This window comes from Lynx rufus, unplaced genomic scaffold, assembly GCF_022079265.1.
Source record: "Lynx rufus isolate CCGP_SWC_20201006 ecotype Redwood Valley unplaced genomic scaffold, mLynRuf1.p SCAF_24, whole genome shotgun sequence".
Taxonomy (NCBI): domain Eukaryota; kingdom Metazoa; phylum Chordata; class Mammalia; order Carnivora; family Felidae; genus Lynx; species Lynx rufus.
In genome coordinates this window covers 14,110,854-14,137,205 of record NW_025814839.1, presented here as the reverse complement: position 1 = coordinate 14,137,205, position 26,352 = coordinate 14,110,854, and the positions used below count along the sequence as shown (strand labels likewise).

The following is a 26,352-nucleotide window of genomic DNA, read 5'->3' as shown; positions in this document are numbered from 1 at the left end:
TTTATAAATTTACTAAACAGCACTGAATTGTACGTAAGATGAAATAAAATTTAAAAGGAACAAAAATCAAACCAAACCCGAATTAGAGAGAGAAAAGGGTTATCTGTATATATTGGACATGTCCTTCACCATCAGTCTTCACAGGTACTTGTAAAGATAGGACAGTGAGGTGAAAGCCCATTCTAGTAACTGTGTCCTGAGTCTCCAGGATTGAGGTGATGGTCGGGAAAAAGTCCTGAAAATGTGGATAGAAGTCCGTCTGCAGATCTCGTGCCAACTGTACAACCAAACCCAAAAGGGGCTGATGAGCAAAACTGTTCTTGGTTTGCAGGTGAGTCTTCAAACTCTGAACTATCTCATTTTGATGATAGACCAACTGATTGAAGGACTGGCACTTGTCAATAACTTCTTTGTAAAATTTGCCAAAGTGTTCTGTAAGGTTCAGTTCTCTCCATTTCAGCAGACCCTCAAAAAAGTAGGTTTCGACTTCCTCATCATAGCTTGCAGTTCTATCAATCTGGTGAATAACATCAATATTCACATTCCCCAATTGTTCAGCAAATGTAAGAAACCTGTATGTATTCTCCATCTTGTGGGAAACAGGTTTTGTCTTCATGGCTGCAGAGACACAGGGGCCTGTGAGGACCTAGGTAAGGGTCTAAAGGATGGAACCGACGGTACAGAGGTAAACTTGCTCACCTGGGTTTTTTTTTTTTAATGTTTACTTATTTTTGAGAGAGAGAGAGAGAGAGAGCACAAGCAGGGGAGGGGCAGAGAAACAGGGGGACAGAGGATCCAAAGTGGGCTCTGTGCTGACAGCAGAGAGCCCTATGTGGGGCTCGAACTGGCAAACCATGAGACCATGACCTGAGGCAAAGTTGGGTGCTTAACTGACTGAGCCACCCAGGTGCCCTAGAACATATCTATTTATTTTTTATATTTGTTTATATTCATGAAGTATCTCTAGAAGGATATCCAGAAACTGAATATAAGTAGGTGCATTTGGGAAGAGGAACCATAGGAGTGGATGTCTTCTGAAATTGAAATTCTGAAATAAAATTAAAACAAATAACCATAAGGGAATTATATGAATAACTTTATGCCAATGGTTTTTGAAAACATCAATAAAACAGCCACTTTCCTACAAAAATATGACTTATCAAAGATGACACAGAAAGAAGTAGAAATTCTGTCTGGGGGTGCCTGGCTGGCTCAGTCTGTAGAGCACGCAACTCTTGATCTGAGTAGTGAGTTCAAGCCCCATGTTGGGCATAGAGCCTACATTAAAAAAAATTGTCTAAATATACAACCATTAAAGAAATGGAATGCTTAGTTTAAAATCAGCATCCTATCCCCCGAAAAGTCTCACAACAAACAAAACCAAAGAAAAATACCAGGCCTGGATAATTTTATAGGCAACCTCAGCAAACATTGCAAAGAACAGAAACATCCTCTTATACATAATCTTCCAGATAAAGAAGAAAACAGCAGTCGCCTCAACTCATTATGACTTTATTATAAATTAAATCCCAAACCAGCCATGGACAGTACAAGAAAGCAAAAGTAGGGGTATCGGGCAGCTCAGTGGGTTGGGCGTAGGTCTCTTGATTTCAGCTCCCAGGGTCGTAGGATCGAGCCCGTGTTGGGCTCTATGCTGAGCATGGACCCTGCTTAAGATTCTCTCTCCCTCGGCCCCTCTCCCCCGCTGGTGCTCTTTCTCCAAAATAGAAAATAAATAAAAAAAGAAAGCAAAAAGTAAAGGGCAACATCATTTATGGGCATAAATGCAAAAATGCTAAATAAAATATTAGTGAATAGTCCAGCAATGTATGGAAAATTTATCAAGTCCAATTTTTCTTTTTCATGGGAAACTAACATGATGTAATAAAAATTTATTAACGTAGTTCAAGCAAAGGAAAAAATCTGTAAGATAATAGTGACCTAACAGAACTTCCTTAACTTGATAAAGATACTTAGCTTCATGTTTTTGGTTGCTCACCTGTTTAGTGTCTGTGTCCCCTGCTGCACGGGGAGCGCCAGGAGGGCAGGGCTTGTGTTTTTATCACTACTGTCTACCTCATGCCTAGCACCGTCCTTGGTACACTGTAAATACGTGCTGCAGGAAAGGTGGACCTTTGAGCTGAGGTAAGGCTTTGGGACAAGAGAGCTCTACACTCATCACCCCACCGCGCCAAACGCAGCACCCAGGACCATCTGCCATCCGGAGCTCTAGCGCAAAACCTGATCCGTCAGAAGCACGTGCCGGAGTCTTTTTTTGTGGCTGGCCAGGTGAAAGGGCGCCTGCGCTACCCGGAGACCGGAGGGAGGTGAACGGAGTGGGCGGGGCCGTAGGCGCCTGCGCGGCGACGGGACGTGGGCGGAGCCTTAGGGCGCCTGCGCAATTGTCAGGCGCTGTGTGGGGCGGACCAGGGGCGGGCCGAGGGCGGGGGCCGCGAAGGAGGCAGGGCGGGCCGGGCGAACGGCGCCGCGGGGTTGGCTGCTGCCCTGAGGCCGGACTCAACGGATTCGGGCCGCGCCACCGGGCGAGCTCGCCGCCCGGCCCCATCCCGGAGCCAGCGAGCGAGCGAGGCGGCGCCGCGCGGTAAGAGCCGGGGCCGGGTTCCCTCAGTGTGCGCTGGCGGGCCTGTCCATCTCCTCAGCGCCGCCCGCGCGGCCAGGCCCAGGCGGCCCCGCAGACCCCAGCGGGCCCGCGCCTGCGCGGTCCCCCGCTGCCCCCCCTCCCCCCCAGCCCGTCCCGCGCCTGCGCTGTCCCCTTCCCGGGCACCTAGGCCGACCCCTGGGTCCGCGGCCACTCCTGTCTGTTATTGGGTCCCAGGTGGCTCTGCACCCCCGCACCCCAGTCCCCGCCTGCTGGTCCCTCTGAGGCGTCGGGCTGAACGTGACCCTCGCCGTTTCCTTTCCTCGCTCCCCAGGAGAGGCTGGGGCCGGCGCCCCATAGCTCTGGTCCCTTCTCCCGGCGGAGACAGCGCTGCCCGGGGCCTCGAGGACGCGGTTCTGGGAGCAGGGCTGCGGGCGCTGGACCCCGGGCCTCCTGAAGGCTCTGTTTCCGCCAGGGCACGCGCCCCCACCCTCGCCCGCGCCGATGGGAGGTCATCTTTATGCGAGCGGAATGTTCTTTTTTTCTTGAAACCTGGTTACTTGCATCAGGTTGGATATGAATCTGGTGTTTTGCCGAGGAATTCTGCATTTAACTCAATCTGGTCATTGTATGGCATAACTGGTTATATTTAAGACATACTTCATTGTTGAGCACCTCCCCTGGAGATGACTGGAAAATAAATCAGTTTCCACGTAGTTTCCTATTTACGAGACCAAGTAAGAATTCCTGTGATCATTCAAATGTAGAGATCCTTCATTTGTTAATGCCCTTGGTAATTTCCCGGCAGGTATGGGAGGGCCAGGAAAAATTCCTATAAATTCTCTGCAGTGTGTTGGTTACAGAGAAAAATATCGTAATAAGAGCGTCTCAAGTCATTGATAATGTTTCCTAAGTTTACAACAGATTCAGGAAACTGAAAAATGTTGCAGAGCCCAAGAGCGTTTGCTGTCAGCCAGGAGGATGTATCTTGAGATGAAATCAGAGCTTTGTAGATATCAGTAGACATCAGCATAACACATGCAGTTATGAAATAGTCAAACAATACTGATAGGTATATTTGTAAGGAGCAGTAGGGTTATTGATTTGGGGAAAATTTTTTTGGTAAAGAAATAGCTAGCTGATCCAATAATTTATCTTCCTTCTTAAAAATGTCTCTTTCCCTCTTTTGATTTAGTGTGCACCAAGCAGAGCCTTTAAAGACTCAGCAACTTTAGGTAGCTGGAGAATGTTTCTTAATAGCTGTGTGTACTCTAGGTGTGTAGGGATTTTTCTTGACATTCATTTTCAGTAAGAAAGTGAATATTGTGCCATAGAAAAGCTTTAAACTTGCATTTTTAGGATGTATATCTACATTGTGTTGTCTTGAGATGGGGTTTCTGTGAAGCAGAGGTTCTCTTTATAATTGATTTGAGACAGTACATCTTAATTTCAGATGACTCAGATGATAGTATATGGGTTCAAAATTACTACCAGGGTTGGGTTTTCTCCTAAGACTTGCCATATAACCACATACATATTTAAATCACATGGCTAACTTGTACATAGTATTACATCAACTGTCCAGCTCAGTCGAGGACTAGTCAGTGAGGGTGTCAGCAGGCTAGAGATTCTCTTGGTTTTATGGCTTTGGGCAAGTCAGTTTTCCTTTCTGGACCTTCCTTTCCCTATTTGTAAAGTGTGGATGGGGGTGGAGTGGGTGAAGGAGGGGTGGAGGTGAAAGGAGCTTGAGTTCCCGTTTTTTGTTTTTGGTTTTGTTTTTAATGTTTATTGATTAGAGAGAGAGAGAGAGCGCGCGCGCGAGCGCAAGCAGGGCAGGGGCAGAGAGAGAGGGGGACAGAAGATCTGAAGCAGGCTCTGTGTGTTGACAGCAGAGAGCCTCATGCAGGGCTTGAACTCATGAGGAGATTATTATGTGAGCTGAAGTCAGACACTTAACTGACCAAGCCACGCAGGCGCCCAAGTTGCCAGTTTTAACATTTAATGTATCCTTGTCAATAGAGTCCTCTTTGGCTTTTGGTAGAACTGGGTCTTCTCACCAGTTCCATGACGTTATTTGTGGTCCCTCCACAAGGACTGGGAGTTGGTGAGGACAAATCTTGGAGACTCTTGGTCAGACCCCTGAAATGGAGTGTTGAATGGGCCTTGGCATATTGAGAAAAACAAGGACAATATGGGAAATTTTTCATTAAATTTATTCAATTAAAGGATTGCCCTTTTTAAAAAAAAAAAATTTTTTTTAACGTTTATTTATTTTTGAGACAGAGAGAGACAGAGCATGAAAGGGGGAGGGGCAGAGAGAGAGGGAGACACAGAATCGGAAGCAGGCTCCAGGCTCTGAGCCATCAGCCCAGAGCCCGACGCGGGGCTCGAACTCACGGACTGTGAGATTGTGAGCTGAGTTGAAGTCGGACGCCCAACCGACTGAGCCACCCAGGCGCCCCAGGATTGCCCTTTCTAAAAAAATATATGTCATTTTCTTGGTGTTAAAAATTAAACATCTTTTATGAAATGATGGTGTTGGCAAATGGTGGTATATGGTGATTGTAAATGGCAAATACAGGCTGGTTATCTTATCACAATAATATATTTTTAGATATAAAGAGAGCCTAGAAACTATTGTTTTGCTATTGTTAGGGAGTTCAGGGAAAATTTCCTGGGGCTTTTGGTGCTAAGAAAATTAAAATAAAGGTTATTTTTTAAAAGTAAATATGAGTTTACTTCGTGCTCATCTGTCCAAATACACAGGCAACTGAGAAGGCTTTGTTACATTTGCTTGATATTAAAGATGTTACTATTCTGATTATTCTTTCCTACTGGATATAAAGTGTCAGGATATTTTCTGTGTGTGTGTGCTTGTGCCAACAAAATAAGCCTAGGCAGGGAAATTCCTCCTGGTAGTTGGAATTGTTAGTGGTGAATAGACTAGCTGCCGAGGTAAAGAACCCCCATGGGGTTTCTCTGTTAGCTCAGAAATCTTTTAGTATGTGACTTTAGAATTTTGCTGTGAAACAGCCTATCAAGAAATTAGGCTTATAGATTGAATTTCAGATATGCTGAAGCAAAGAAGTGGCTATGCTTTGTTCCAAAGTGAATGTAGCAGGGGCGCCTGGGTGGCTCATTCGGTTACGTCCCACTTTGGCTCAGATTTTGACGTTTAAGCATCCGACTTAGGCTCAGATCATGATCTCACAACTGGTGAGTTCGAGCCCCACATCAGGCTCTGTACTGACAGCTCACAGCCTGGAGCCTGCCTCGGATTCTGTGTCTTCCCCTCTCTCTGGCCCTCCCCAGCTTGTGCTCTGTCTCTCAAAACTAATGTAGCAGATGATCTCTATATCTGCGAAGTCTTTATAAAATTCATCCTGGTCTGCTGTTAATAGGACTTAGAGTTAGTTATTGTAAATTTTTTTACTTACTTATTTTTGTACTCACAAAACTGTAATATATTAAAATGTATTATACATTAAAAATTATTTTAACATTTATTTATTATTGAGAGACAGAGACAGAGCATGAGCATGGGAGGGGCAGAGAGAGGAGGAGATACAGAATCCGAAGCAGGCTCCTAGCTCTGAGCTGTCAGCACAGAGCCCAATGTGGGGCTCAAACTCACAAACTGCAAGATCATGGCCTGAGCTGAAGTTGGACGCTTAACCGACTGAGCCACCCAGGTGCTCCAAACATACGTTTTAAAAGTGTCTTTTTTTTTTTTCTTAAGTTTATTTATTTATTTTGAGAGAAAGCGCCTAGAAGCACGGGCACACGCAAGCGTGGGGGAAGGTCAGAGAGAGAGAGAGAGGGAGAGAGAATCCCAAGCAGGCTTAACACTGTCAGCGTAGAGCCTGACTTGGGGCTTGAATTCACAAACAGTGAGGTCATTACCTGAGCTGAAACCAAGAGTTAGATGCTCAACCAACTGAGCCAACCCAGGTGCCCCTCATTTTAAAAGTGTCTTGAATTAAAATTACAAATGCAGTTTAATTTTTTGTAATACTAACTTCTGTACTCTTCTCAGCTACCTGTAAGTTCTCCATGTTCAAAACTTTAAAAATTTTTTTATTTTATTTATTTATTTATTTTAATGTTTATTTTTTTTGAGAGAGAGAGGTAGTGTCTGTGCATGGGGGAGGGTACTGACAGAGAGGAGTGAGAGGATTTGAAGTGGGATTTGCACTGACAGCAAAGAGCCCAATGTGGGGCTCGAAGTTACCAACCGTGAGACCATGACCTGAGCTGAAGTTGGATGCTTAACCGACTGAGCCACCCAGGTACCCCCCAAATTTTTATTTTAAGTAGGCCTCACGCCGAATGTGGGGCTTGAACTCATGACACTGAGATCAGGAGTCATGTGCTCCACCTATTGAGCCAGCCAGGTGCTCCATAAGTTCTCCATTTTCAAAGGATAATTTGGTAACCCCCAAAAGGAAATTTGTCCCCTAGAAAAGAGTGCAGATCTTGTTTACAGTGCTTTTCTTGATCGTTTCCCATGTCTTCAGTGTAGTTCTTTTCTGATTAAATCCAGAGGTTTGTTCCTGCCTCCATATTTCCAAAATATATCTGTTCATAGTCACTCCTGCCAACCCCACCCTCACCCCATCCCCAATTTTAAGGCCTTCAGTGGCTCCCACTATCTTCATAATCGGATTTACTAATCCTTAGCTTGGTATCTGTGACACCTCATCACGGGGCTCTGGCCTCCACTCTCATCCCTCTACTCCCCCTTTTTGGTGCTTCACTGAGTTTTGCTGAATAACTCTTGGTCCCTTAACTCTTTCCAGTCTCCATGTTTCCCTCTGCTGGAATGCTCTTCGCTCACTTCATCCGAATTATCTCCTTCAAACTCAGCTTAGATATTACCTTGCCTTGAAGGGATCTCTTGACCTATCTCCGGCATACTTGTCTAGTTCCTTGTCCAGGTAGGATTTGGTGGCCTGTGTTTTGTCTGTTTACTCCATGAGCCAGTGACATCACAGTGCACAGCAGATGTGTGGTTTGACTGAAGGTTGTTACATCTGCTGGGTGTGTTATGTGCTAGGCATGTCAGCACTACCAAGAAAGTAAAGATCACCTAGTCCCTGCCCTTTGGAGTTTTTCACTCCAGGTGTGCATGACCTCTCAGGCCCTGAGACACCTCCCATTGTACACACCAGTTTGCAGTCTATTTAATTGTATCTTGGTGTCTAATTCAAATCTTAGTTCTTGAAGGAGGGGACTATCTCTAATATCTGTGTTGTAATCCAGAAACCAGGTGGGCATTAACTTTCTTCCTGGCTCTAGAGGGAATATGCATTTGTTGTATATTGCTTCCCCCTTTCCCCTTGTATATATACCTTCACCTTGGTTGGTTTTTTGTTTTTGTTTTTGTTTTAATTTGATGTATTTGGGCAATCAAGGTTTAAGAAATCAAGATATTAAATTTCAAGTTTATCCATTGTGTGTGTAGCCTAGGGAAAACAAAAATGATAAAGGAAGGGCGCTTGGCTGGCTCAGTGGGGAGTGAGTGTGACTCTTGATCTCAGGGTTGTGAGTTTGAGCCCCATGTTGGACATAGAGATTACTTAAAAATAAATCTTAAGAAAAAAATGATAAAAGCCCATATTATACTTCTTGTCAAAAGAACTGAGGTTATCCGAAGAAAAATTTGAAAGACCTTGGTTAAGCTTAGGAAAGAAGCATGCAAAAAATCTGGCAGCATTGTTAAGATTTATAAAGAAGTATCTGTTAAAAATTAAAGGTGTCCTTTTCTTCCTCTCTCCCTTCTCATGTTCTTGGGAAAAATCCTAAGTCAGCCATTTTTCAGTCACACCTCTTCTACCGAGAATTCCCGAGGCAGTCCGTTGGAGCTGCTTGTTTTCCAGAACAGTCACAATTGCACTTTCTCCCAGGAGATGCCCCTTTTCTCCTACATAGAAGACAGCCAGTGTCCTGAGGCCCACTCCCTTCTTTGCCTGGAAGCTTCTTGTTATGGTTTGGTTTTATCCTACCAGGCTCAAGGATTCTTGAGCGGAAACTATTAAATTTTCTTCTTGTACACTTTTCTTTTTAAATATTAGTGGGTTTGGGCTTCTCTCATGTTCTTTCTTGTTCTCCCTTTCTGGTCTGGTTTCTGCAAACTCCATTGAATCGTTACAGTTACCCAGGTTTGCTGTCTCTCCCCTGTTACAAATTACCTGCTGGACTCTGCAACCCGAGCTCCCTCATTTTTATTCTTTATGCTCCCCTCATTGTACGCTTATTCAGCCTGACTCAGTCCCCCCACGCAAGGCCTGCAGCCTTGTATTTTTTTAATCCTTCTTTGTTTTGTTTTTGTTTTTGTTTTTCTCTTTAACTAGGCTTCATGCCTAGCACAGAGCCCACTGTGGAGCCTGAACTCACAACCCTGAGATCAAGACCTGAGCTGAGATCGAGTCAGATGCTTAACGGACTGAGCCACCCAGGTGCCCCTGGTCTGTCTTTGTTTTTTTGTTTATCTTTTCCTTGCTTCAACTCTTGTCTCCCTCTCCCTCCCATACTTTATTCTTTAACATTCTTTATTATGTCATGTGTTCATTTGAACACAGGAAATACCTGAGTGCATATATTCATTTGAATACCTGAATGATGTATTCATGTATTCATTTGCAAACATGTATTTTTTTTTTAATATTTATTTATTTTTTGAGAGACAGAGCACAAATTGGGGAGGGGCAGAGAGAGGAGACACAGAATCCGAAGCAGGCTCCAAGGTGTCAGCACAGAGCCCGACGCGGGTCTTGAACTCACAAATTGTGAGATTGTGACCTGAGTCGAAGTCGGATGCTTAACTGACTGAGCCACCCAGATGCCCCATGTATATTTCTTTTAAAATAACAGGTTTATTGAGATAGAATTAATTCACCCTAAAGTTCACCCTTTTCAAAGTGTACACTTCAGTGGTTTTAAGTATATCCATAGAGTTGTGCATTGATCACCACTCTGTAATTTCAGAACATTTTCATCACCTCAGAAAGAAGCCTTGAACTTTTTTCTTTTTTTTTTTTTTTTTTAGTATTTAGTTATTTTTGAGAGACAGAGACAGAGCATGTGTCGGGGGAGGGACAGAGAGAGAGGGAGACTCAGAATCTGAAGCAGGCTCCAGGCTCTGAGCTGTCAGCACAGAGCCTGACCCTGGGCTCAAACCCATGAACCGTGAGATCGTGACCTGAGCTAAAGTCGGATGCTTAACCAACTGAGTCACCCAGGCACCCCAAGAAGCCTTGTTCTGATTAATAGTCCCCCATTCTCCCCATTCTCCCTTCCCTGCAGTCCCTGGAAATCCCAATCTACTTTCTGTCTTTATGGATTTGCCTATTCTGGATATTTCATATAAGTGGAATCATACAAATTGTGGTCATTTGTCTGCCTTCCTTCATTTAGTGTAATTTTTTTAAGGGTTGTTGATGTTGTAACATTTATTTACACTTTATTCCTTTTATGGCCAAATAATAGTTTATACTTTGTTGATGGACATTTGGGTTTTTCCCACTTTTGACGATTATGAATAACGCTGCTGTGAACATTCATGTACAGGTTTCTTTGTGGATGAGTATTTTCAGTTCTCTTGCATATGTACTTCAGAGTGGAATCACTGGGTCATGTGGTAGCTATGCTAAAGTTTTTGAGGAACCACCAGTGATGCAGTTTTCCAAAAATGCATCATTTTACATTCCCACCAGCAGTGTATGAGGGTTTCAAGTTCTTCCCTTCTCATCAGCATTGGGTTTTTGGAGGATACTTTTAAAAAATAAATGGGATATTTTTGACAATTTTGCTTCTTGTTTTCTTTTTCTTTTTAATGTTTATCCACTTATTTTGAGAGACAGCGAGCGAGCAGGGGAAGGGCAGAGAGAAAGAGGGAGACAGAATCCTAAGCAGACTCCACACCTTCAGCACAGAGCCCGATGTGGGGCTCAAACCCATGAACAATGAGATCATGACCTTAGCCGAAATCAAGAGTTGGATGCTCAACCAACCGAACCACCCATGCTTCTTGTTTTCTTTGCTTAATACTTCTGGAAGTTCCATTAAATTAGCTGCTATTGGTTACCTGGGGGCTCAGTTGGTTAAGCATCTGACTCTTGCTTCCGGCTCAGGTCATGATCTCATGGTTCATGAGTTTGAGCCCCGTGTAGGGCTCCACACTGACGGTGTGGAGCCTGCTTGGGATTCTCTCTCTTTCCCTTTCTCTCTGCCCCTCTTTCTCTAAATAAATAAGCCTGCTTGGGATTCTCTCTCTTTCCCTTTCTCTCTGCCCTTCTTTCTCTAAATAAATAAACAAACAAACAAACTTAAAAAAATTAGCTGGTATCACTCTTACTCATGATTAAAGACTTCCTAGTAATAATCCATAATAAAAATATATTAGTTTTTCAAGTCAGGAGATAATTATTTGTTTGTTTATTTTTCATTTTCTTTAATAAACTCTATGCCCAATGTGGGACTAAAACTCAAGACCCCAAGATCAAGTCACATACTCTACCAACTATGCTAGCCAGGTGCTCCATCAGTTCAGATATCTATTAAGTAGCTGTTAAGTGCCAGGCACTGTTCTAGGCTCTGGGGCAACAGCATTGAACAAACCAGCAAAACTCCCCTGCACTCTTAGAATTCTATTTTCTGGTGGGGGAGTGGGTGGGAAGTCGGGAAATAAATAATATAGATGGGATTTTACCAGTGCAGTGTGAGTCTGTGGCAGTTTTCTGAGTAGCGTATATGAAGTACCAAAGGCTAGATTACCCTAAACATTACAAGTTACTGTAAGTCAGTATTAGTATTACTCACCTTGCAGGTAAAAGTAGCAACTTTCATAAAGGGGAAAATAGAAAACCAGCTGGATAATGCAGATACAGAGTTTTTCTGGGGGATAAACTGATAGGCCTGAAAGGTAAGTGGGTAAGTCCTTGGTAGCAAAGTTTGCATATTTATAAATTGTATACAAATCCCCTTACTCTAGTGATCAGTAATAAACAACCTTGACCAAAAAGCCATGTAAGGTATATAATATGTGTTGGAAGTTTTTGATGGGTGCAGCCAAGAGGATTTTTGGGTGACTTGGCAAAACTTCCAGGCCCACACGATAGTCTTGTTTTCTTCCTGAACTTTTATATACTTATAATACTGCCCTGTGAATTATTGAAATTGCCCCTACAGTAAAGCCTACTCTAAATTATTCATGCTGATGCTTAGGGAAAATAATCTGGGTCATCTAGAGTGGTTAGGTCTGGAGGGAAAAAAGATGTCCTCCCCACAAGGGCAGATTTACATTGATATGCAGCCTAGTGGGGCCTGCACTAACTCCTCTTGGTTGGCTCTAGAAGTAATGCAGTTAAACATTTCTGTTCTGATTTTGTTTTTTTATATTTGTATTTGACTTGGAAATGAAGTTAGAAAAACACACTTTAGACACGCATTTACTCAACCTTCCTGTTACCTATCCAGTTCAAAGGCTTGCTGGGCCAGACCCAGCTCAATCATCATGGAATGCAAATCATTTATTAATAACCAGAATTTCACTGTAGTTAATAAAATACTTTGCAAAAAAAGTTTTTTGGCATTTCAGTTACTAATGTTCCTTGTTTTTAAATTAAAAAAACGCAAACTGGAAGTTTATGTTAAAGTTTTTTTTGTAATGTTTGTTTATTTTTGAGAGAGCAAGTGGGGGAGGGGCAGAGAGAGAGGGAGACAGAGAATCCCGGAGGCTCTGTACTGCTCCTAATGCAGGCCTTGAACCCAGGAGTTATGAGATCATGACCTGAGCCAAAACCAAGAGTTGACACGTAACTGACTGAGCCACCCAAGTGCTCTAAAGTTTGTTTGTTTTTTTTTAGTTATCTTTTTTTAAGTAATCTCTACACCCAACATGGGGCTCGAACTCACAACCCCAAGATCAAGAGTCGCATGTTCCCCCAACCGAGCCAGCCAGGTATCCTAAATTTTGGATTTCTTAAAAGTCTAGTATAGAATATAAATGTCAATCAGAAAGCTGTCTAGCTGTACTGGTTTGTTTGTTTGTTTGTTTATTTTGTACTGGATTTTTAATCACTTCCTCTCCTGGCTTTGCTCTGACTCCTCCCATCACACATGTGCTTAGTTGGGTTGGGTTCCAAAACTTTATTTATAAAACTAATTTAATTCATAAGGTTTATGAGGTTAATGTTAATAGTACTGTGGAATCGATTGAGCATCTATAGCAGCAGAGCTGAAAAAGCATACATTTCATGTGTATCTTTCATTAAATATGGTCCTCTCACAACACATCTTGAGGTAGTTAGCACAACTATTGTTTTTCTTAATTTTATAAATGAGGAAACAAGGTTAAAAATACAGAGTTAACCAGTGGCCACGCTTGGATTTGAGCCACGCTTGGATTTGAGCCACGGTTTCTGACTAAAAGTTTTATGTTTTTGCTGCCTTTCAACTAGAAAGCATTTGTCATAAGGTTGAAGGAACTACAGTACTTTGTAGCCTGGAGAATGGAAGACTTAGGTGGGTGTTGTTTCTCTTGTAATTGAAATATTTGAAGAGCTTTCACGTGTAAAGAGGGGTGAAATTATTTCCTTTGCTTTGGCAGGTATTCTGGTAAGTGGTAAAGTTGTACTGACATTTGGCTCCATAAACTGCCCAAGAATTGGAGGGACTGCCCTTTCAAGCTACTACCTAATAATGAAGGCTTTGGGTGTTGAGGGATGATGAGTAGGGGATTAAACTTGATGCCAGACCACTGTTAGCAAAGTCCTCTCCCCTTTTACATTTCTTTGCTTCCTCCCTCTGCATCCTTTCTTGCCTGAGCTCTTGGCTGGGCATCCTCCCTTCTCCTTGCCTCTTTTTCCTTAAGCCACTCAGAGTCAAGTTTTCAAAGTGGGACATGGGACGCCTGGGTGGCTCAGTCGGTTGAGCATCTGACTTCAGCTAGATCATGATCTCACGGTTTGTGAGTTTGAGCCCCACATTGGGCTCTGTGCTGACAGCTCTGAGCCTAGAGCCTGCTTCTGATTCTGTGTCTCCCTCTCTTTCTGCCCCTCCCTCACTCACACTCTCAAAAATAAACATTAAAAAAATTTAAAAGTGGGACAGTCTCTTGCTAATATTTAATGATAATTCTCTTTGGTTCATTTTTCTCACATTTAGAATATATCCTTATTCCTTCTGTATTAATTTATTTTTTATTTCTTAGAGAGAGAGTGTATGTGTGCATGCATGCAGGTGGGGGGTGGTAGAAGCAGAGAGAGAGAGTCCCAGGCAGGCTCTGCACTGTCAGCATGGAGCCTGACATGGGGCCTGATCCCACGAACCATGAGATCATGACCTGAGTCGAAAATCAAGAGTCAGATGCTCAGTAACTGAGTCCCCCACATGCTCCAAGTATTACTTTATTTTATTTTATGTTTTTAAAGATTCTGGTTTTAAGTAATCTCTGCACCCAACATAGGGCTCTCACAACCCTGAGATCAAGAGTTGTATGCTGTACCAATTGAGCCAGCCAAGTGCCCTTCCTTCTGTATTATTTTATTTAAAATTTTTTTTTTCAACGTTTATTTATTTTTGGGACAGAGAGAGACAGAACATGAACGGGGGAGGGGCAGAGAGAGAGGGAGACACAGAATTGGAAACAGGCTCCAGGCTCTGAGCCATCAGCCCAGAGCCCCACACGGGGCTCGAACTCACGGACCGCGAGATCGTGACCTGGCTGAAGTCGGACGCTTAACCGACTGCGCCACCCAGGCGCCCCCTTTCTGTATTATTTTAAATAAAGTGACAGTAAAGAATGAATTTGGAATTTATAATATTTTCCAATAGTATTCCTAGGGAGATTTTTTAAATGTTTATTTATTTTTAAGGGGGGGGTGGGGGGGACAAAGGATCTGAAGCCGGCTCTGTGCTGTCATGATAGCAGGGAGCCTGATGTGGGGCTCGAATCATGAGCTGTGGGATCATGACCTGAACCAAGGTCAGACGCTCAACTGACTGAGCCACCCAGAGATTTTGTTTTGTAACTGGAAATGAAAAGGGAAGAGTGTATACTAGGATGGTAGGCTAAAGAGAGGTTTATTTTGTAAGTATGAGATTCTCTGAAGAAAGGCTAATGCAGTATTTACTGTCTTACCCAGGTTTATATCCTTGGAGAGAAACACCCAGGTTTCTTACCTTGTTTCGTTCCCAGTTGCATGTGATTATAGAAAAAGCTACATAGGCACTGTGTTTGCATAGCCAAAGGAGTTACACACTGCAGATGGGCAGAGAGGGTGGTAAGCAGTGGTAGTAGGTTCTGTGTTGACATCAGAATGGCTTCTGAGAAAGGATCATTAGAACTCTTAGTCACCACACATCTTTGAAAGTGGTTTCAGAGATTAGTGAGATCAAGAAGAAAAAGACCTGTTATCTCTCAGATGGCCAATGAATTTTTGCATAGCAGTTACTGGTTTATCTTTTGTCTATGTACTTAAAAAAAAATTTGTCGGAAGCCCAGACTTTAGATATTTGTTCAGTGATTAAATCTCCATGCCATGCTGTGTCAGAAGTGTGCTTGGTGGATTTCAGATGGTAAGGGTAGCTGAACTGAAAAAAAGATTGCATCGAGTTACAAGCAAGTGAGAAAGTAAGCTAGGAGAATTCTTCCTGCCAAACTACCATACAATGCTTTTTAAAATAATTGAATTTATCCCACTGCTGTCTGATGGTTTAGAGATGAACCATTGTGAATATCTGATACCTAGCTAACTGAGGTTAGTGTAGGAACTTCCCATTTCCGCTGATGTCTGGTGATAAATCAGCCCTCCCAGCCCCACTAGTAGAAGGCTTTTGAAGAGCGAAGAGGAGGATCCAACTACTTTCAAGACAGTTCATTTAGTGTAGGGGCATCTCTGATTATTAGCTGTCCTGGAATCTGCCTCTTGATATCTGTTGTTCACTAGTCCTATTCCTGCCTTCTGGATTTTTTCAGATTTGAAAACAGCCATATTTTTTAAACAACCTCTTAAGTTGAAAGTCTTTCTTCTTTGACTTGTTTCCAGAGCTCTGTATTAGAATTTGAAGATTTCCATTGCTGAGTTGGGAGTAAGATGCTGTGATACTTGTATGGGAATCTGTCATTATTACTATTTTTTAATTTAAAAAAAATGTTTATTTTAGAGAGAGCGCACACACGAGGAGGAGAGGGGCAGAGATAGAGAGGGAGACACAGAATCCAAAGCAGGCTCCAGGCTCTGAGCTTGTCAGCACAGAGCCTGACTCGGGTCTTTAGCTCAACCCGATCCGTGAGATCATGACCTGAGCCCAAGTAGGACGCTGAACCAACTGAGCCAGCCAGGCGCCCTGGGAATCTGTTATTCTTAATATATGCTACTAATAACCTTTTACTGAAATTCAGCTTGCTAATAATAACATCATGTAGCAGTGTTCTAAAATTTTACTTTTTAAAAGATTGGAATGAAACATTAAAAGAAAAAAATTTTACATGTTATATTTTCTTAATACCGGATTGGTTATGTTTTATTCAAATTCTGACATGTCATTGAGGTTTATTGCTTGGACATTGAAGACAAACAGTATGATCCTAAATTGGCAACAGCAAAATCAGTGTAATTGAGTTAAATGGTGTATCTCAGCATTTTAACAAGGAAGTGTGGACTATGACATTTTGAACTCAGAAGGAAGTGCTTTCCACTGTTTTTCTCTTTTTTGTCTTATATCCTTATCCTACCACTAATCAGTGAACAGAAGTTCTACACTCTGTTACAGGTTGTCTCATAACAGGCAGTGAACTGTGTAATAGGTGGTTAATTGGCCTGTCTAGAAAGACTTTATTAGGATTTACTTCTGACACACATGTCCTTTTCAGCAGAGATTTGGGCTGTTCACCTCATAGCTTTGATTTTTGTCTGTTTTTCAGGTATTTGGTTCCATTTTCTTTACAGTTGTTAAATGATATCTTTAAAGTACTTATCCCTGCCTTGCCTCATAAGTGGGTATTTGTATCCTCAGTGAGGCCTGTGAGGACCAGTCTCTATACAACTGCATCTGAAGATGTGTTGGCAATTGCTGGAAGAGTTACAGTCTAAGGGCTGGGGCCCTCATGAGGTGGGGGGGACCATTGGTATCAGTGCCATAGGTTGTCTGAGCTAGACCTTGAGGGTACATGAGCTGTGCTCGTCCTTTGAGGTTGGCTTTGAAGGAGGAGGCATTTTCAGTGAATGGACATTAGAGTTGAGGGGAGAACACATCAGTTCGTGGGAGCTGTGTGAGTAAGGCAGAGTGACCAGTGCTGGATTCGTGAAAGAGAAACAGGCCTGCTGCTCTAAACTTAGGCTGTTTGGAGAGGAGTCCCAGAGACTGGTTTTGGAATTGTAGGTCAGGCTGTTTTGTGGAGGACTGATGTCAAGCAAAGAGATTCGGACTTTTAATATTCTTGCTGAGTATGGCATAAGACTTCTGTTCATCTTTTTCATCGTGGTTCACTTTGTATATTATTTCTTGTGTTCTTTTGCTCCCTTCCCTACTGGTGCCTTTCCTTTCCTCCCTGCTTGTGGATCTGTGTGCCAAGCCTAGGGTTGCCAGAGAAAATACAGATGCCCAATTATATTTAAATTTGAGATAAACAGCATTTTTTTTTTTTGCTCTAATTGTGTACCAAATGCTGCCTAGATAAAATACAGTGAAGTGATTGCTGTAGTGGAAGTACCAGGAGATGTCATTTGAGCTGAATCTTGACATGACATGTGAGCAGCTATTTCTCAGGCAAGAAGATGGTAAGGAGCTCTCAGGGATAGGTAACAGTAGGAGCAGAAGTGTGGGTGTTTGGAAAAGCATGGCTATGTTTGTGTGTAAAACAGGAAACCAGGTGGGGAGGGTCGGTGGGAGCTGAGATCTGGAAGACGTGTGTTGGTCATTGGAGTGTTCGGTCTGAGGCAGGGAGTGGGGCATTGCCTGCCACAGGGGAGTGCAGGGTGGACTTTGTGCTTCGGTGTGGAGAAACAGTTGTGGTGTGGGAGCATTGCAGTCTGGGAGAACATCATGAGGCTGTGGTAGTTGTCAGGCTATACTTTTTCCCAACAGAAATAGGCTGGAGCTGGGCTTGCAGGGGTGGTGGGGATGGAGAGGAGGGAATGCTGTAAGTCTTGGCAAGACACGACTCTACCATAGTGAAACATCTGTGAACACTGAGCACACCAAAGGCCCTCTGGAGTCTCACTGTACATGCCACCCCTTGAGATAAAGAAGGACAATCCACAGAGTTCCCCAGTTGTGGTGGAATGCCCTGGGTTTTGGAGTCAGACCGTCTCAGATCCCTGCTGTACGTTTGCCAGCTGTGAAGGGTCAGGTTATCCTTTTTACAGTGGACTTGATAATCATACCCATCTCCTTAGATGAAGGACAGTTGAATGAAATGATGTGTGTGAAGTTTCCAGCATAGTGCTTGGTGCATATAGTTGGCCTGCAGGTTTTACTTCTTTTCCTCTTGCCAGTGAGGTTTCAGAGGGTTGTGAGAACGGTAGAGTTTGGCCATACATACCCTCTGGGGTGGTCAGTCTCTGCCAGGCAGCTAGGGGACTGCAGAAAGAGGTGCAGCTAAGCAGTGAGACCTGTGGCTCCTTCTCACATTTCATTCTGGGAGATCAGAGAGAGCCCTTCTTTGAGCTGTCCTTTCCCAGGAAATGTGGGTGGAAATCCAGGGTAGTAATAGGCCCTGTGGCAGGGACAGTCCCTTCCTATCAGCCAATTCTGTCGAGTTGCTTTCTCAATTCAACAGAATGTCTGTGCAAATGTGACCCTGTGTATGGTAAGGTGCAGAAAGATAGACATCTTCCCTTCCAGGCTTAAACCAATCCCTGTACCCCAAGGTTTCTTCGTCCTGGCACTATTGATATTTTGGGTCAAACAGTTCTTTGCTGAAAGGGGCTGTTCTGTGCATTGTAGGATGTTTACAGCATCCCTGGCCTCTACCCGCTTGATGCCAGTAACACCTGTACTCCATCATGACAACCAGAAATGTCTACCAACAGTGCCAGTGGTCCTCTAGGGGGCAAAATTGCCTACTATTGAGACCATGACCTTATACTCAGTAGACACAAGGAAAAAGGACTCCTTAGTATTTCTTTTTATTAATTTTCATTTTATCTAACTAGTGAAATGCTTGTTGAAAAAGATTTCATTTTTATCAAACCAAATTCAAATTCTAATCTGTTTTAACTAGGTTAGAAAGACTTCTTTTGTGCTATTGACAAAACAATTCTCAGATCTAAATTTTTGCTTTTTTTAATTGAGCATTTAGGAACTTTTTTATTGTATTTTTTTTAAATGAACTTTACAATATGATTATATACAGAAAAATGCTTCCATTTTAAATGTACAGTTTGGTGGGGTTTGAAAAATGTATATAGCCATATTAGCAGCACCTCAATCCAGATACAGAGTATTTCCATAACCCCCAAAAGTTCCCTTGTATCTTGTTCAATTGATTTCCCCTTCTTCCACCCCTAAGCAACCACTGATCTACTTTCTGTCACTGTAGGAAAGTTTGCATTTTGTAGAATTTCGTGTAAATGGAATATATCAGGCTTCTTTCATTTATCATAATGCTTTTTTTTTAAAGTTTATTTATTTTGAAAAAAAAATTTTCATGTTTATTTTTGAGAGAGAGAGACAGAGCATGAGCAGGGGAGGGGCAGAGAGAGAGGGAGATACAGAATCTGAAGCAGGCTCCAGGTTCTGAGCTGTCAGCACAGAACCCGATGTGGGGCTTGAACTCACAAGCGATGAGATCATGACCTGAGCCGGAGTCGGACGCTCAACTGACTGAGCCACCCAAGCGCCCCTAAAGTTTATTTATCTTGAAAGTGTGTGTGTGTGTACGTGCGCTCACAAGCAGGGGAGGGGCATAGAGAGAGGGAGAGAGAGAAAAATCCCAAGCAGGCTCCCCACTGTCAGCATGGAGCCTGATGCAGGGCTTGATCCCCTGAGATCATGACCTGAGCCAAAACCAAGAATTGGATGGTCAACCGGCAGCAGCTCAGTCGGCCAAGTGTCTGACTCTTGGTTTCATATGCTTTTGCTTATCATAATGCTTTTGAGATTCATCCATGCTGTTGAATGTTATCAGTGGATTCTTCCTTTTTCTTGCAGAGTTTTATTTCGTTGTATAGCCATACCACCGTTTTTTATCCATTCCCTTGTTGATGGGCATTTGGGTTGTTTCTGGTTTGGAGTTGTTGTGTGTATTATTTATTTATTTATTTAACTTATTTTTTTGACAGAGCGTGAGTGGGAGAGGGGTGGAGAGAGAGGGAGACACAATCCAAAGCAGGCTCTAGGCGCCAAGCTGTCAGCACAGAGCCTGATGCGGGGCTCAAACCTACAAGCTGTGAGTTTGTGACCTGAGCCTAAGTCGGACACTTAACCGACTGAGTCACCCAGGCTCCCCTGTATTTTTTATTTATTTTTAACTTTTAACTTTTTAAATTTTAAATTTTATTTTAGAGAGAGAGCGCAGGTCAGGGAAGGGGCAGAGGGAGAGAGAGAGAGAGAAAGGATCTTAAGCAGGCTCCCACCTAGCACGGAGACAGACTTGGGGCTCGATCCCATTGCCCTGGGATCAAGACTGGAGCCAAAATCAAGAGTCGGATGCTCAACCAACTGAGTCAACCCAGGCATCCCTGTATGTATTTTTTAAAAGCCGCTGTGAACATTTGTGTGTGGATATGTGTTTTAATTTCTTTTGGATAAATACCTGGGGTTGGAAGTACTGGTAAGTATGTGTTTAAATTTATGAGAAACTGCCAAAATGTTTTCCAGAGTAGCAGTAAGTTGTATTCTTGTAGCAGCAGTGTGTGAGAGTTCCAGGTGTTCCTGTCCTCACTGACACTTAGTCTGTCTTTCATTTTGGTTGTTCTAGTGAAGTGGTTCAAATCTAAAATTTTAAGCTTTTTTGTATTATTTATTTATTTTAATTTATAAAAAAATTTTTTAAAGTAAGCTCTATGCCCAGTGTGGGGCTTGAACTCATAATTCTGAGATCAAGAATCGTTTGGGGCACCTGGGTGGCTCAGTCGGTTAAGCCTCCAAGTTCAGATCAGGTCATGATCTCACGGTTTGTGGGTTCGAGCCCTGCATCCATCTCTGTGCTAACAGCTCAGAGCCTGGAGCCTCTTCGGATTCTGTGTCTCCCTCTCTGCCTCTCCCCTGCTAACGCTCTGTCTCTCTCTCTCTCTCTCAAAAATAACTAAACACTAAAAAAATTTTTAAAAAGTTGCATGCTCCACTGACTGAGCCAGCCAGGCTCCCCTGTAAGCTTATTCTTTAAAATGTTTATTTATTTTTGAGAGAGAGAGAGAGAGAGAGAGCGCACAGGGGATGGGCAGAGAGAGGGGGGGACCAGAGGAACTGAAGTTCAATGCAGAACTCGAACCCATGAATCATGAGATTGTGACCTGAGCTGAAGTTGGACGCTTAACCAACTGAGCCACCCAGGTGCCCCCAAGCTTATTTTTAAAGGATTTTTTACATTGTTACATTGGACGATTAGTGAAATGCAAAGAAAATATTTCATTTTGTGTTTCAGATCAGAGTTTGTTATAAATGTAAGAATATGTCAAAATGGTGTTTTTAATTAAAAATATGGCTGACAGTTTATTCTATGAATATAGCATTGTGCAAGTGTGTAACTGTCTGCCAAAACTCTGAGCATAAAGCCATGGTTTGAAGGGGTCCTGAATAAACGTTTTCTTTTTGTAAATAAATATTCACAGACTTTGGCTTAGGAGGGAATGGCCAGAGGAGACTCAACATTTCTTGCATTCTGGGAGTTTGAACTTTGAGAACCAATTTGTTTTGGACTAAATCTGGAAAAATCATTTGTGTACTGTAGCCAGAAATTCTTTCAGGCTATCCTCTTCCAGCCTTGTCACTTGTCTGGAATGTTAAGTATTGTCAGTTTAACAGCCTTTCAGCAGCTTGTATTAAAAAGAGAGATCTCCAGAAATGGATCTGAAGAGGTCTTCATATGAGATTAGGTTTTTTGAAAAGAGAAAAAGAGACAAACCAAGAAACAGATGCTTAACTATAGGGAATAAACTGATGGTTACCATAGGGGAGGTGGGCGGGAGGGAGGATGGGCTGAATCGGTGACGGGGATTAAGGAGTGCAACTCATTGTGGTGAGCACGAGGTGAGGAATGGAAGTGCTGAATTACTATATTGTACACTTGCAACTAGTATTACACTGTTAACTAACTGGAATTTAAGTGAAAAAAATAGATTTGTCATTATTTGGAAAACACTAAAATGAAAACTTAGGGTTCTAAGTTTGAAAAATCCAGGGAGCTTCTAGTTTCTAAAGACTTCCTTGTGTTAAGTCTTGTAGAGTAATAGAGAAAAATCATAAATTAATATGAGTGGGCTTCTCTCTGGCCAAAAACACATGGACACGGAGTTGTGCTTTTGAATTTTTGTTGCTGATAATTAACTCCTTTTCTTAGCATCCTGTCTGTCAGTTATGGTTTAGTGGAAAGAGCTCAGACTTTGGGCAAGCTGTTTACCTCTCTAACCCCAGTTTCTTCCTCCTTCCCAGCACGTAGGGCAATGATGAGAATCAGGTGTGTTGGTGCAGCACCGACCTTTCTTGCTGGCAGGCTGACAGTCTCCAGGCAACAACAGCAACACCAGCAAAGTGTCTCCACGTCCTCATGACTCTCTGACATTCTCCCCTTTAACAAAGCCAAAGTTTTGAAAAGGTCTTTATCCTTCATCTACTCAGCTTTTTATCCCATTCCACTACAGTCTGACTTGGCCCCTGACCTTCCCCTGGGGGCTGTGCTGCCTCTGCTTACCATTAGCTCCTTATTGCTAACTTCAGTATCCAGTTGGGCATGGCTGGTCAGTGTGGCATTTCTCCTGCTCCCTTCATAGAGTGTGGCCAGAATCAGAAAGGAGGAAGCTGGGAAGGAAAGTGGGGGAAATCAGAGAGGAAGCTGTTTTTTCCTTCTTCTGTGACCATGAAGGTGTTTAAGGGTGGTGCACCCCTAGGGTAAAGAAGAGGACATAGAGGTGAAGTTCCTTCCTTCTCAGGGCTGGAGGTGGAAGTGGAGGAGAGGTGGATATTAATGCCACCTTTCCTTGCTAAGTCATAATGTGGATCATTGATTTCTGGAAACAGTACCATAATAAGACAGACTACCATATTAAATGTGCACATTAGTTGATAATCACACCCTCATTTTAGGCATGAAATAAAATTGGTATTGGGGTGCCTGGCTGGCTCAGTCAGAAGACCATGAGACTCTTGATCTTGGGGTAGTGAGCTCGAGCCCCATGTTGGGTGTAGTGATTACTTAAATAAATATACTTTAAAAAATTGGTGTTAAAAATGAGAAGGGGGGTGCCTGGTTGGCTCAGTCGGTTGAGCATCCGACTCTCGATATTGGCTCTGGTCATGACTGCAGGGTCGTGGGATCAAGCCATGTGTTGACCTCCTTACTGAGTTTGGAGCCTGGTAAAGATTCTCTCTCTCTGCCCCTCTCCCCATCTCGCATGTACACGTGTTGTCTCTCTCTTAAATAAAAGAGAGAAGGTATTGTGTTAACAATAAAAATAAGCATTTGAAAATAGTAAGCATTATAGTCAGTAAGCTCCTTAGTAAGCATTGAGGTATTTGGGGCAGTAATGGACTTTTGTATATGGATCCAGACTAAGCAGAGAATTGTACATCCAAAGTCTTCTCTCTCCTTCCTGTCCCTGTTTTGTGCATCTTGTGTATCGCCCATTTGCACATGTGCAGTTTTTTGACCTGACAGTGCTCATGCTTTTCCTCTGAGTAAGTCTTGACTTTTTTCAATGGAGTCTTGCTCCAAGTCTCTCTTTAAATGCACTTCTCTGATTGTGTGTCAGTTCACAAAAGAAGGGTTATAAACACACATGTGTTGAGGAATTCAGTGGATCAGTATGTTGCATTATGACTTATCTAATTAAAACATTTCTTGCTGAATTTCTTTTCAGTGTTTTGTTTGTTTTTTTGTAGTACACATGCTTTGATAAGATTGGTTGTTGGTTTTGATTCATTTAGTAACGTGTAGTTACTGACTCCAGTGTGGTTAGTTTCCTAAATTTCCCTTGACTGTGTGATTCCTTCTCCTCAGGGTTTTAAGTCTGTTCTTAATTTACAATTTGAATTGATCCCTACATTTCAAATACGGAGTTTTTAAAATAAGGGACAAATACATTTAGATTGTTTTTAATTTTTTAAAATGTTTATTTGTGAGAGAGAGAATGTATGTGAGTGGGAGAGGGGCAGAGAGAGAGAGGGAGACACGGAATCTGAAGCAGGCTCCAGGTTCTGAGCTATCAGCACAGAGCCCGACGGGGGGCTCAAACTCACGAACTGCAAGATCATGGCCTGAGCTGAATGAAGTTGGACGCTTAACCGACTGAGCCACCCAGGCATCCCTAGATTGTTTTGGTTGAAACCCTTTTTGGATTTTTAGTGGGATATTGATAGGAATAAAAAATAATAATTAATAAGCAGATTTATTTATTTATTTATTTATGGCATAAGTGAGCAAGGGGCGGGGGGTGGGGAGACGTGGAGAGAGAGAAATGGGGCTCACCCAAAGCGGGCCCTGAGCTCATGAACTGTGTGTGAGATCATGCCTGAGCTGAAGTCAGATGCTTAACTGTCTTAGCTACCCAGACGCCCAGCAGTTTCCTTTTTAAAAGTAGTTTTGATTCCTGGTTCTGAATGGTATAAGTTATGGCATAGAATTTTTGAGTTTCTGAAAGATCCTAATCCATCCTCCTTGCCTTATAAACAAGGCTCCTAGAGGTAGCATGACTTACCAAGGTCATGCAGACTTGTCAGGCTTGCAACCACAATCCAGGTCTCCTGATTATCATTCCAGTGAAGTCCCTACCATGTATTTTCAGTATTTCCTGATATATAATTTTCAGTGGGAAAGAACCAGCAGCAAGTGTTGTTTGTTGACATCTATGTGCAATAGTATATAATTTAATGTAAGTAGTGAGTATAAACAGTCTTTAGTCATTCCTTATAAAGGGTTTCTCTTACAAAGTGCCTTTTGAATTGCTGCTTTTATTTTAATAAGGCATTAGTCATACTTGGGGCATGCGGTGTATTCTTTTACGTTATGATAGTCCACATTTATCCATCTTTACTGTGGGCTGTCAACCCTGCTAAGCACTTTAGGTTCATTACTTCATTGAATTCTCTCAAAATCCTTATAAGGTAGGTAGCATTAGCAGCCCATTTTACATATGAGGAAACTGAGATTTCAGAGAGGTGGAGTAATTTGCCCAGGGATACAGGTTCGTTCATGCAAGGTAGAGCAGTCTCCGGGATCACTGGTTGTTTTAAAGGAGCACAGTAGATTTAAAAATATCAATTAGATAATAATTAAATTTAAATAGTTTTAAATAGCAATACATTTTGCATAACAGGAAAAAAAAAGGTTCTAATTGGAGGTGAATAGTAGGAGTTCAAAGGAAAAATTAGTGACAGTATCAAGATCGAGGTGTGACTGTAAGAGGTAGTTAGGGGATGACCCTGTAGGTGCCATCAAGGGTTCCTTTCCCTCACTCTGCCAGGGCTGAAGGTGCTTCTCAGTGAGGGATGGGCCTCAGCTCTCTGGTAGTTACCAAGACAGTCTGTGTTCTCCAGCAGGGTGGATCCTTCTTGATGTAATATCATGACAGTTAAGATAAATTTTCAAGGTTCTTTTGGCATTATTTCTGAAACTTGATTGGTGTGCTCTTCATAGGTGGGTGGTTGGGGAGGGTGGAGTTTTTTTTTTTTTAATGTTTATTCATTTATTTTAAGAAGGGTGGAGGGGCAGAGAACTAAAGAGAGAGAGAAAAAGAGAGAATCTTAAGCAGGCTCCACACTTAGCATGGATCCTGATGGGGCTCAATCTCATGACCTGAGCAAAATCAAGAGTTGGATGCTTAACTGACTGAGCCACCCAGGTGCCCTGGGAGGATGGGGTTTCTGAATCCCTGAGATTAAGTGCCATCCCTGACCTTGGGATTGTTGCACTGTTTTTCTAACCTTCGAGTGCTGGCAAAGTAAATTCTCCTGGAATAAATATGTCAGGATTTTTGTTCTTTTCCTTCATCTATACATGTTATTTTGTAGAGGAACTCCATAGTTAGGTTTTATCAGCTCCTCTTCTAGAAGAGGAAACAGTGGCACCCATCTCTCCTGATTTTAGTTCACTATTCTGCTACTGTTTTGAGACCCAGAGGGATCTTTGTCATTACCCTGTCTTATGTAACATTGTCATCAGTACTGTGAATTTTACTAAGTTAGAAGTTTTTTGGAGTTGGAAGGTACCTTTGAGATCCTAGAATCCAGCCTCCTTGTATTGTAGATAAGGATCCTGAGTGGTCGTGTGACTTAGGTTGAAGAAAGCACTTGTTGGAGGGAGAATTGTGAGTTTCAAGTCAGAGTCAGAATTTTAAGATATCCGGGGCGCCTGGGTGGCTCAGTCGGTTAAGAGTCCGACTTCGGCTCAGGTCATGATCTCGCGGTTTGTGAGTTCGAGCCCCCCGTCGGGCTCTGTGCTGACAGCTCGGAGCCTGGAGCCTGCTTCAGATTCTGTGTCTCCCTCTCTCTCTGGCCCTTCTTCTCTCAAGCTCTCTTTCTCTCTCTCTCTCTCTCTCAAAAATAAATAAATGTTAAACAAAATAAAAAAAAAAAAAAGAATTTTAAGATAC

The 26,352-nt window shown here is 42.6% G+C and overlaps 1 protein-coding gene across 1 annotated transcript in view; it reads left to right on the top strand.

Annotated features, from left to right (window-relative positions):
• Nucleotides 1–2,503: 2,503 nt before the first annotated feature.
• Nucleotides 2,504–26,352, top strand: part of SPECC1L (sperm antigen with calponin homology and coiled-coil domains 1 like) — a 140,484-nt gene continuing 116,635 nt past the window's right edge. The window contains exon 1 of the mRNA XM_047088051.1: nt 2,504–2,602. The gene's annotated coding sequence lies outside the window, so the exon portion shown is untranslated. The remainder of the gene's footprint in view (nt 2,603–26,352) is intronic.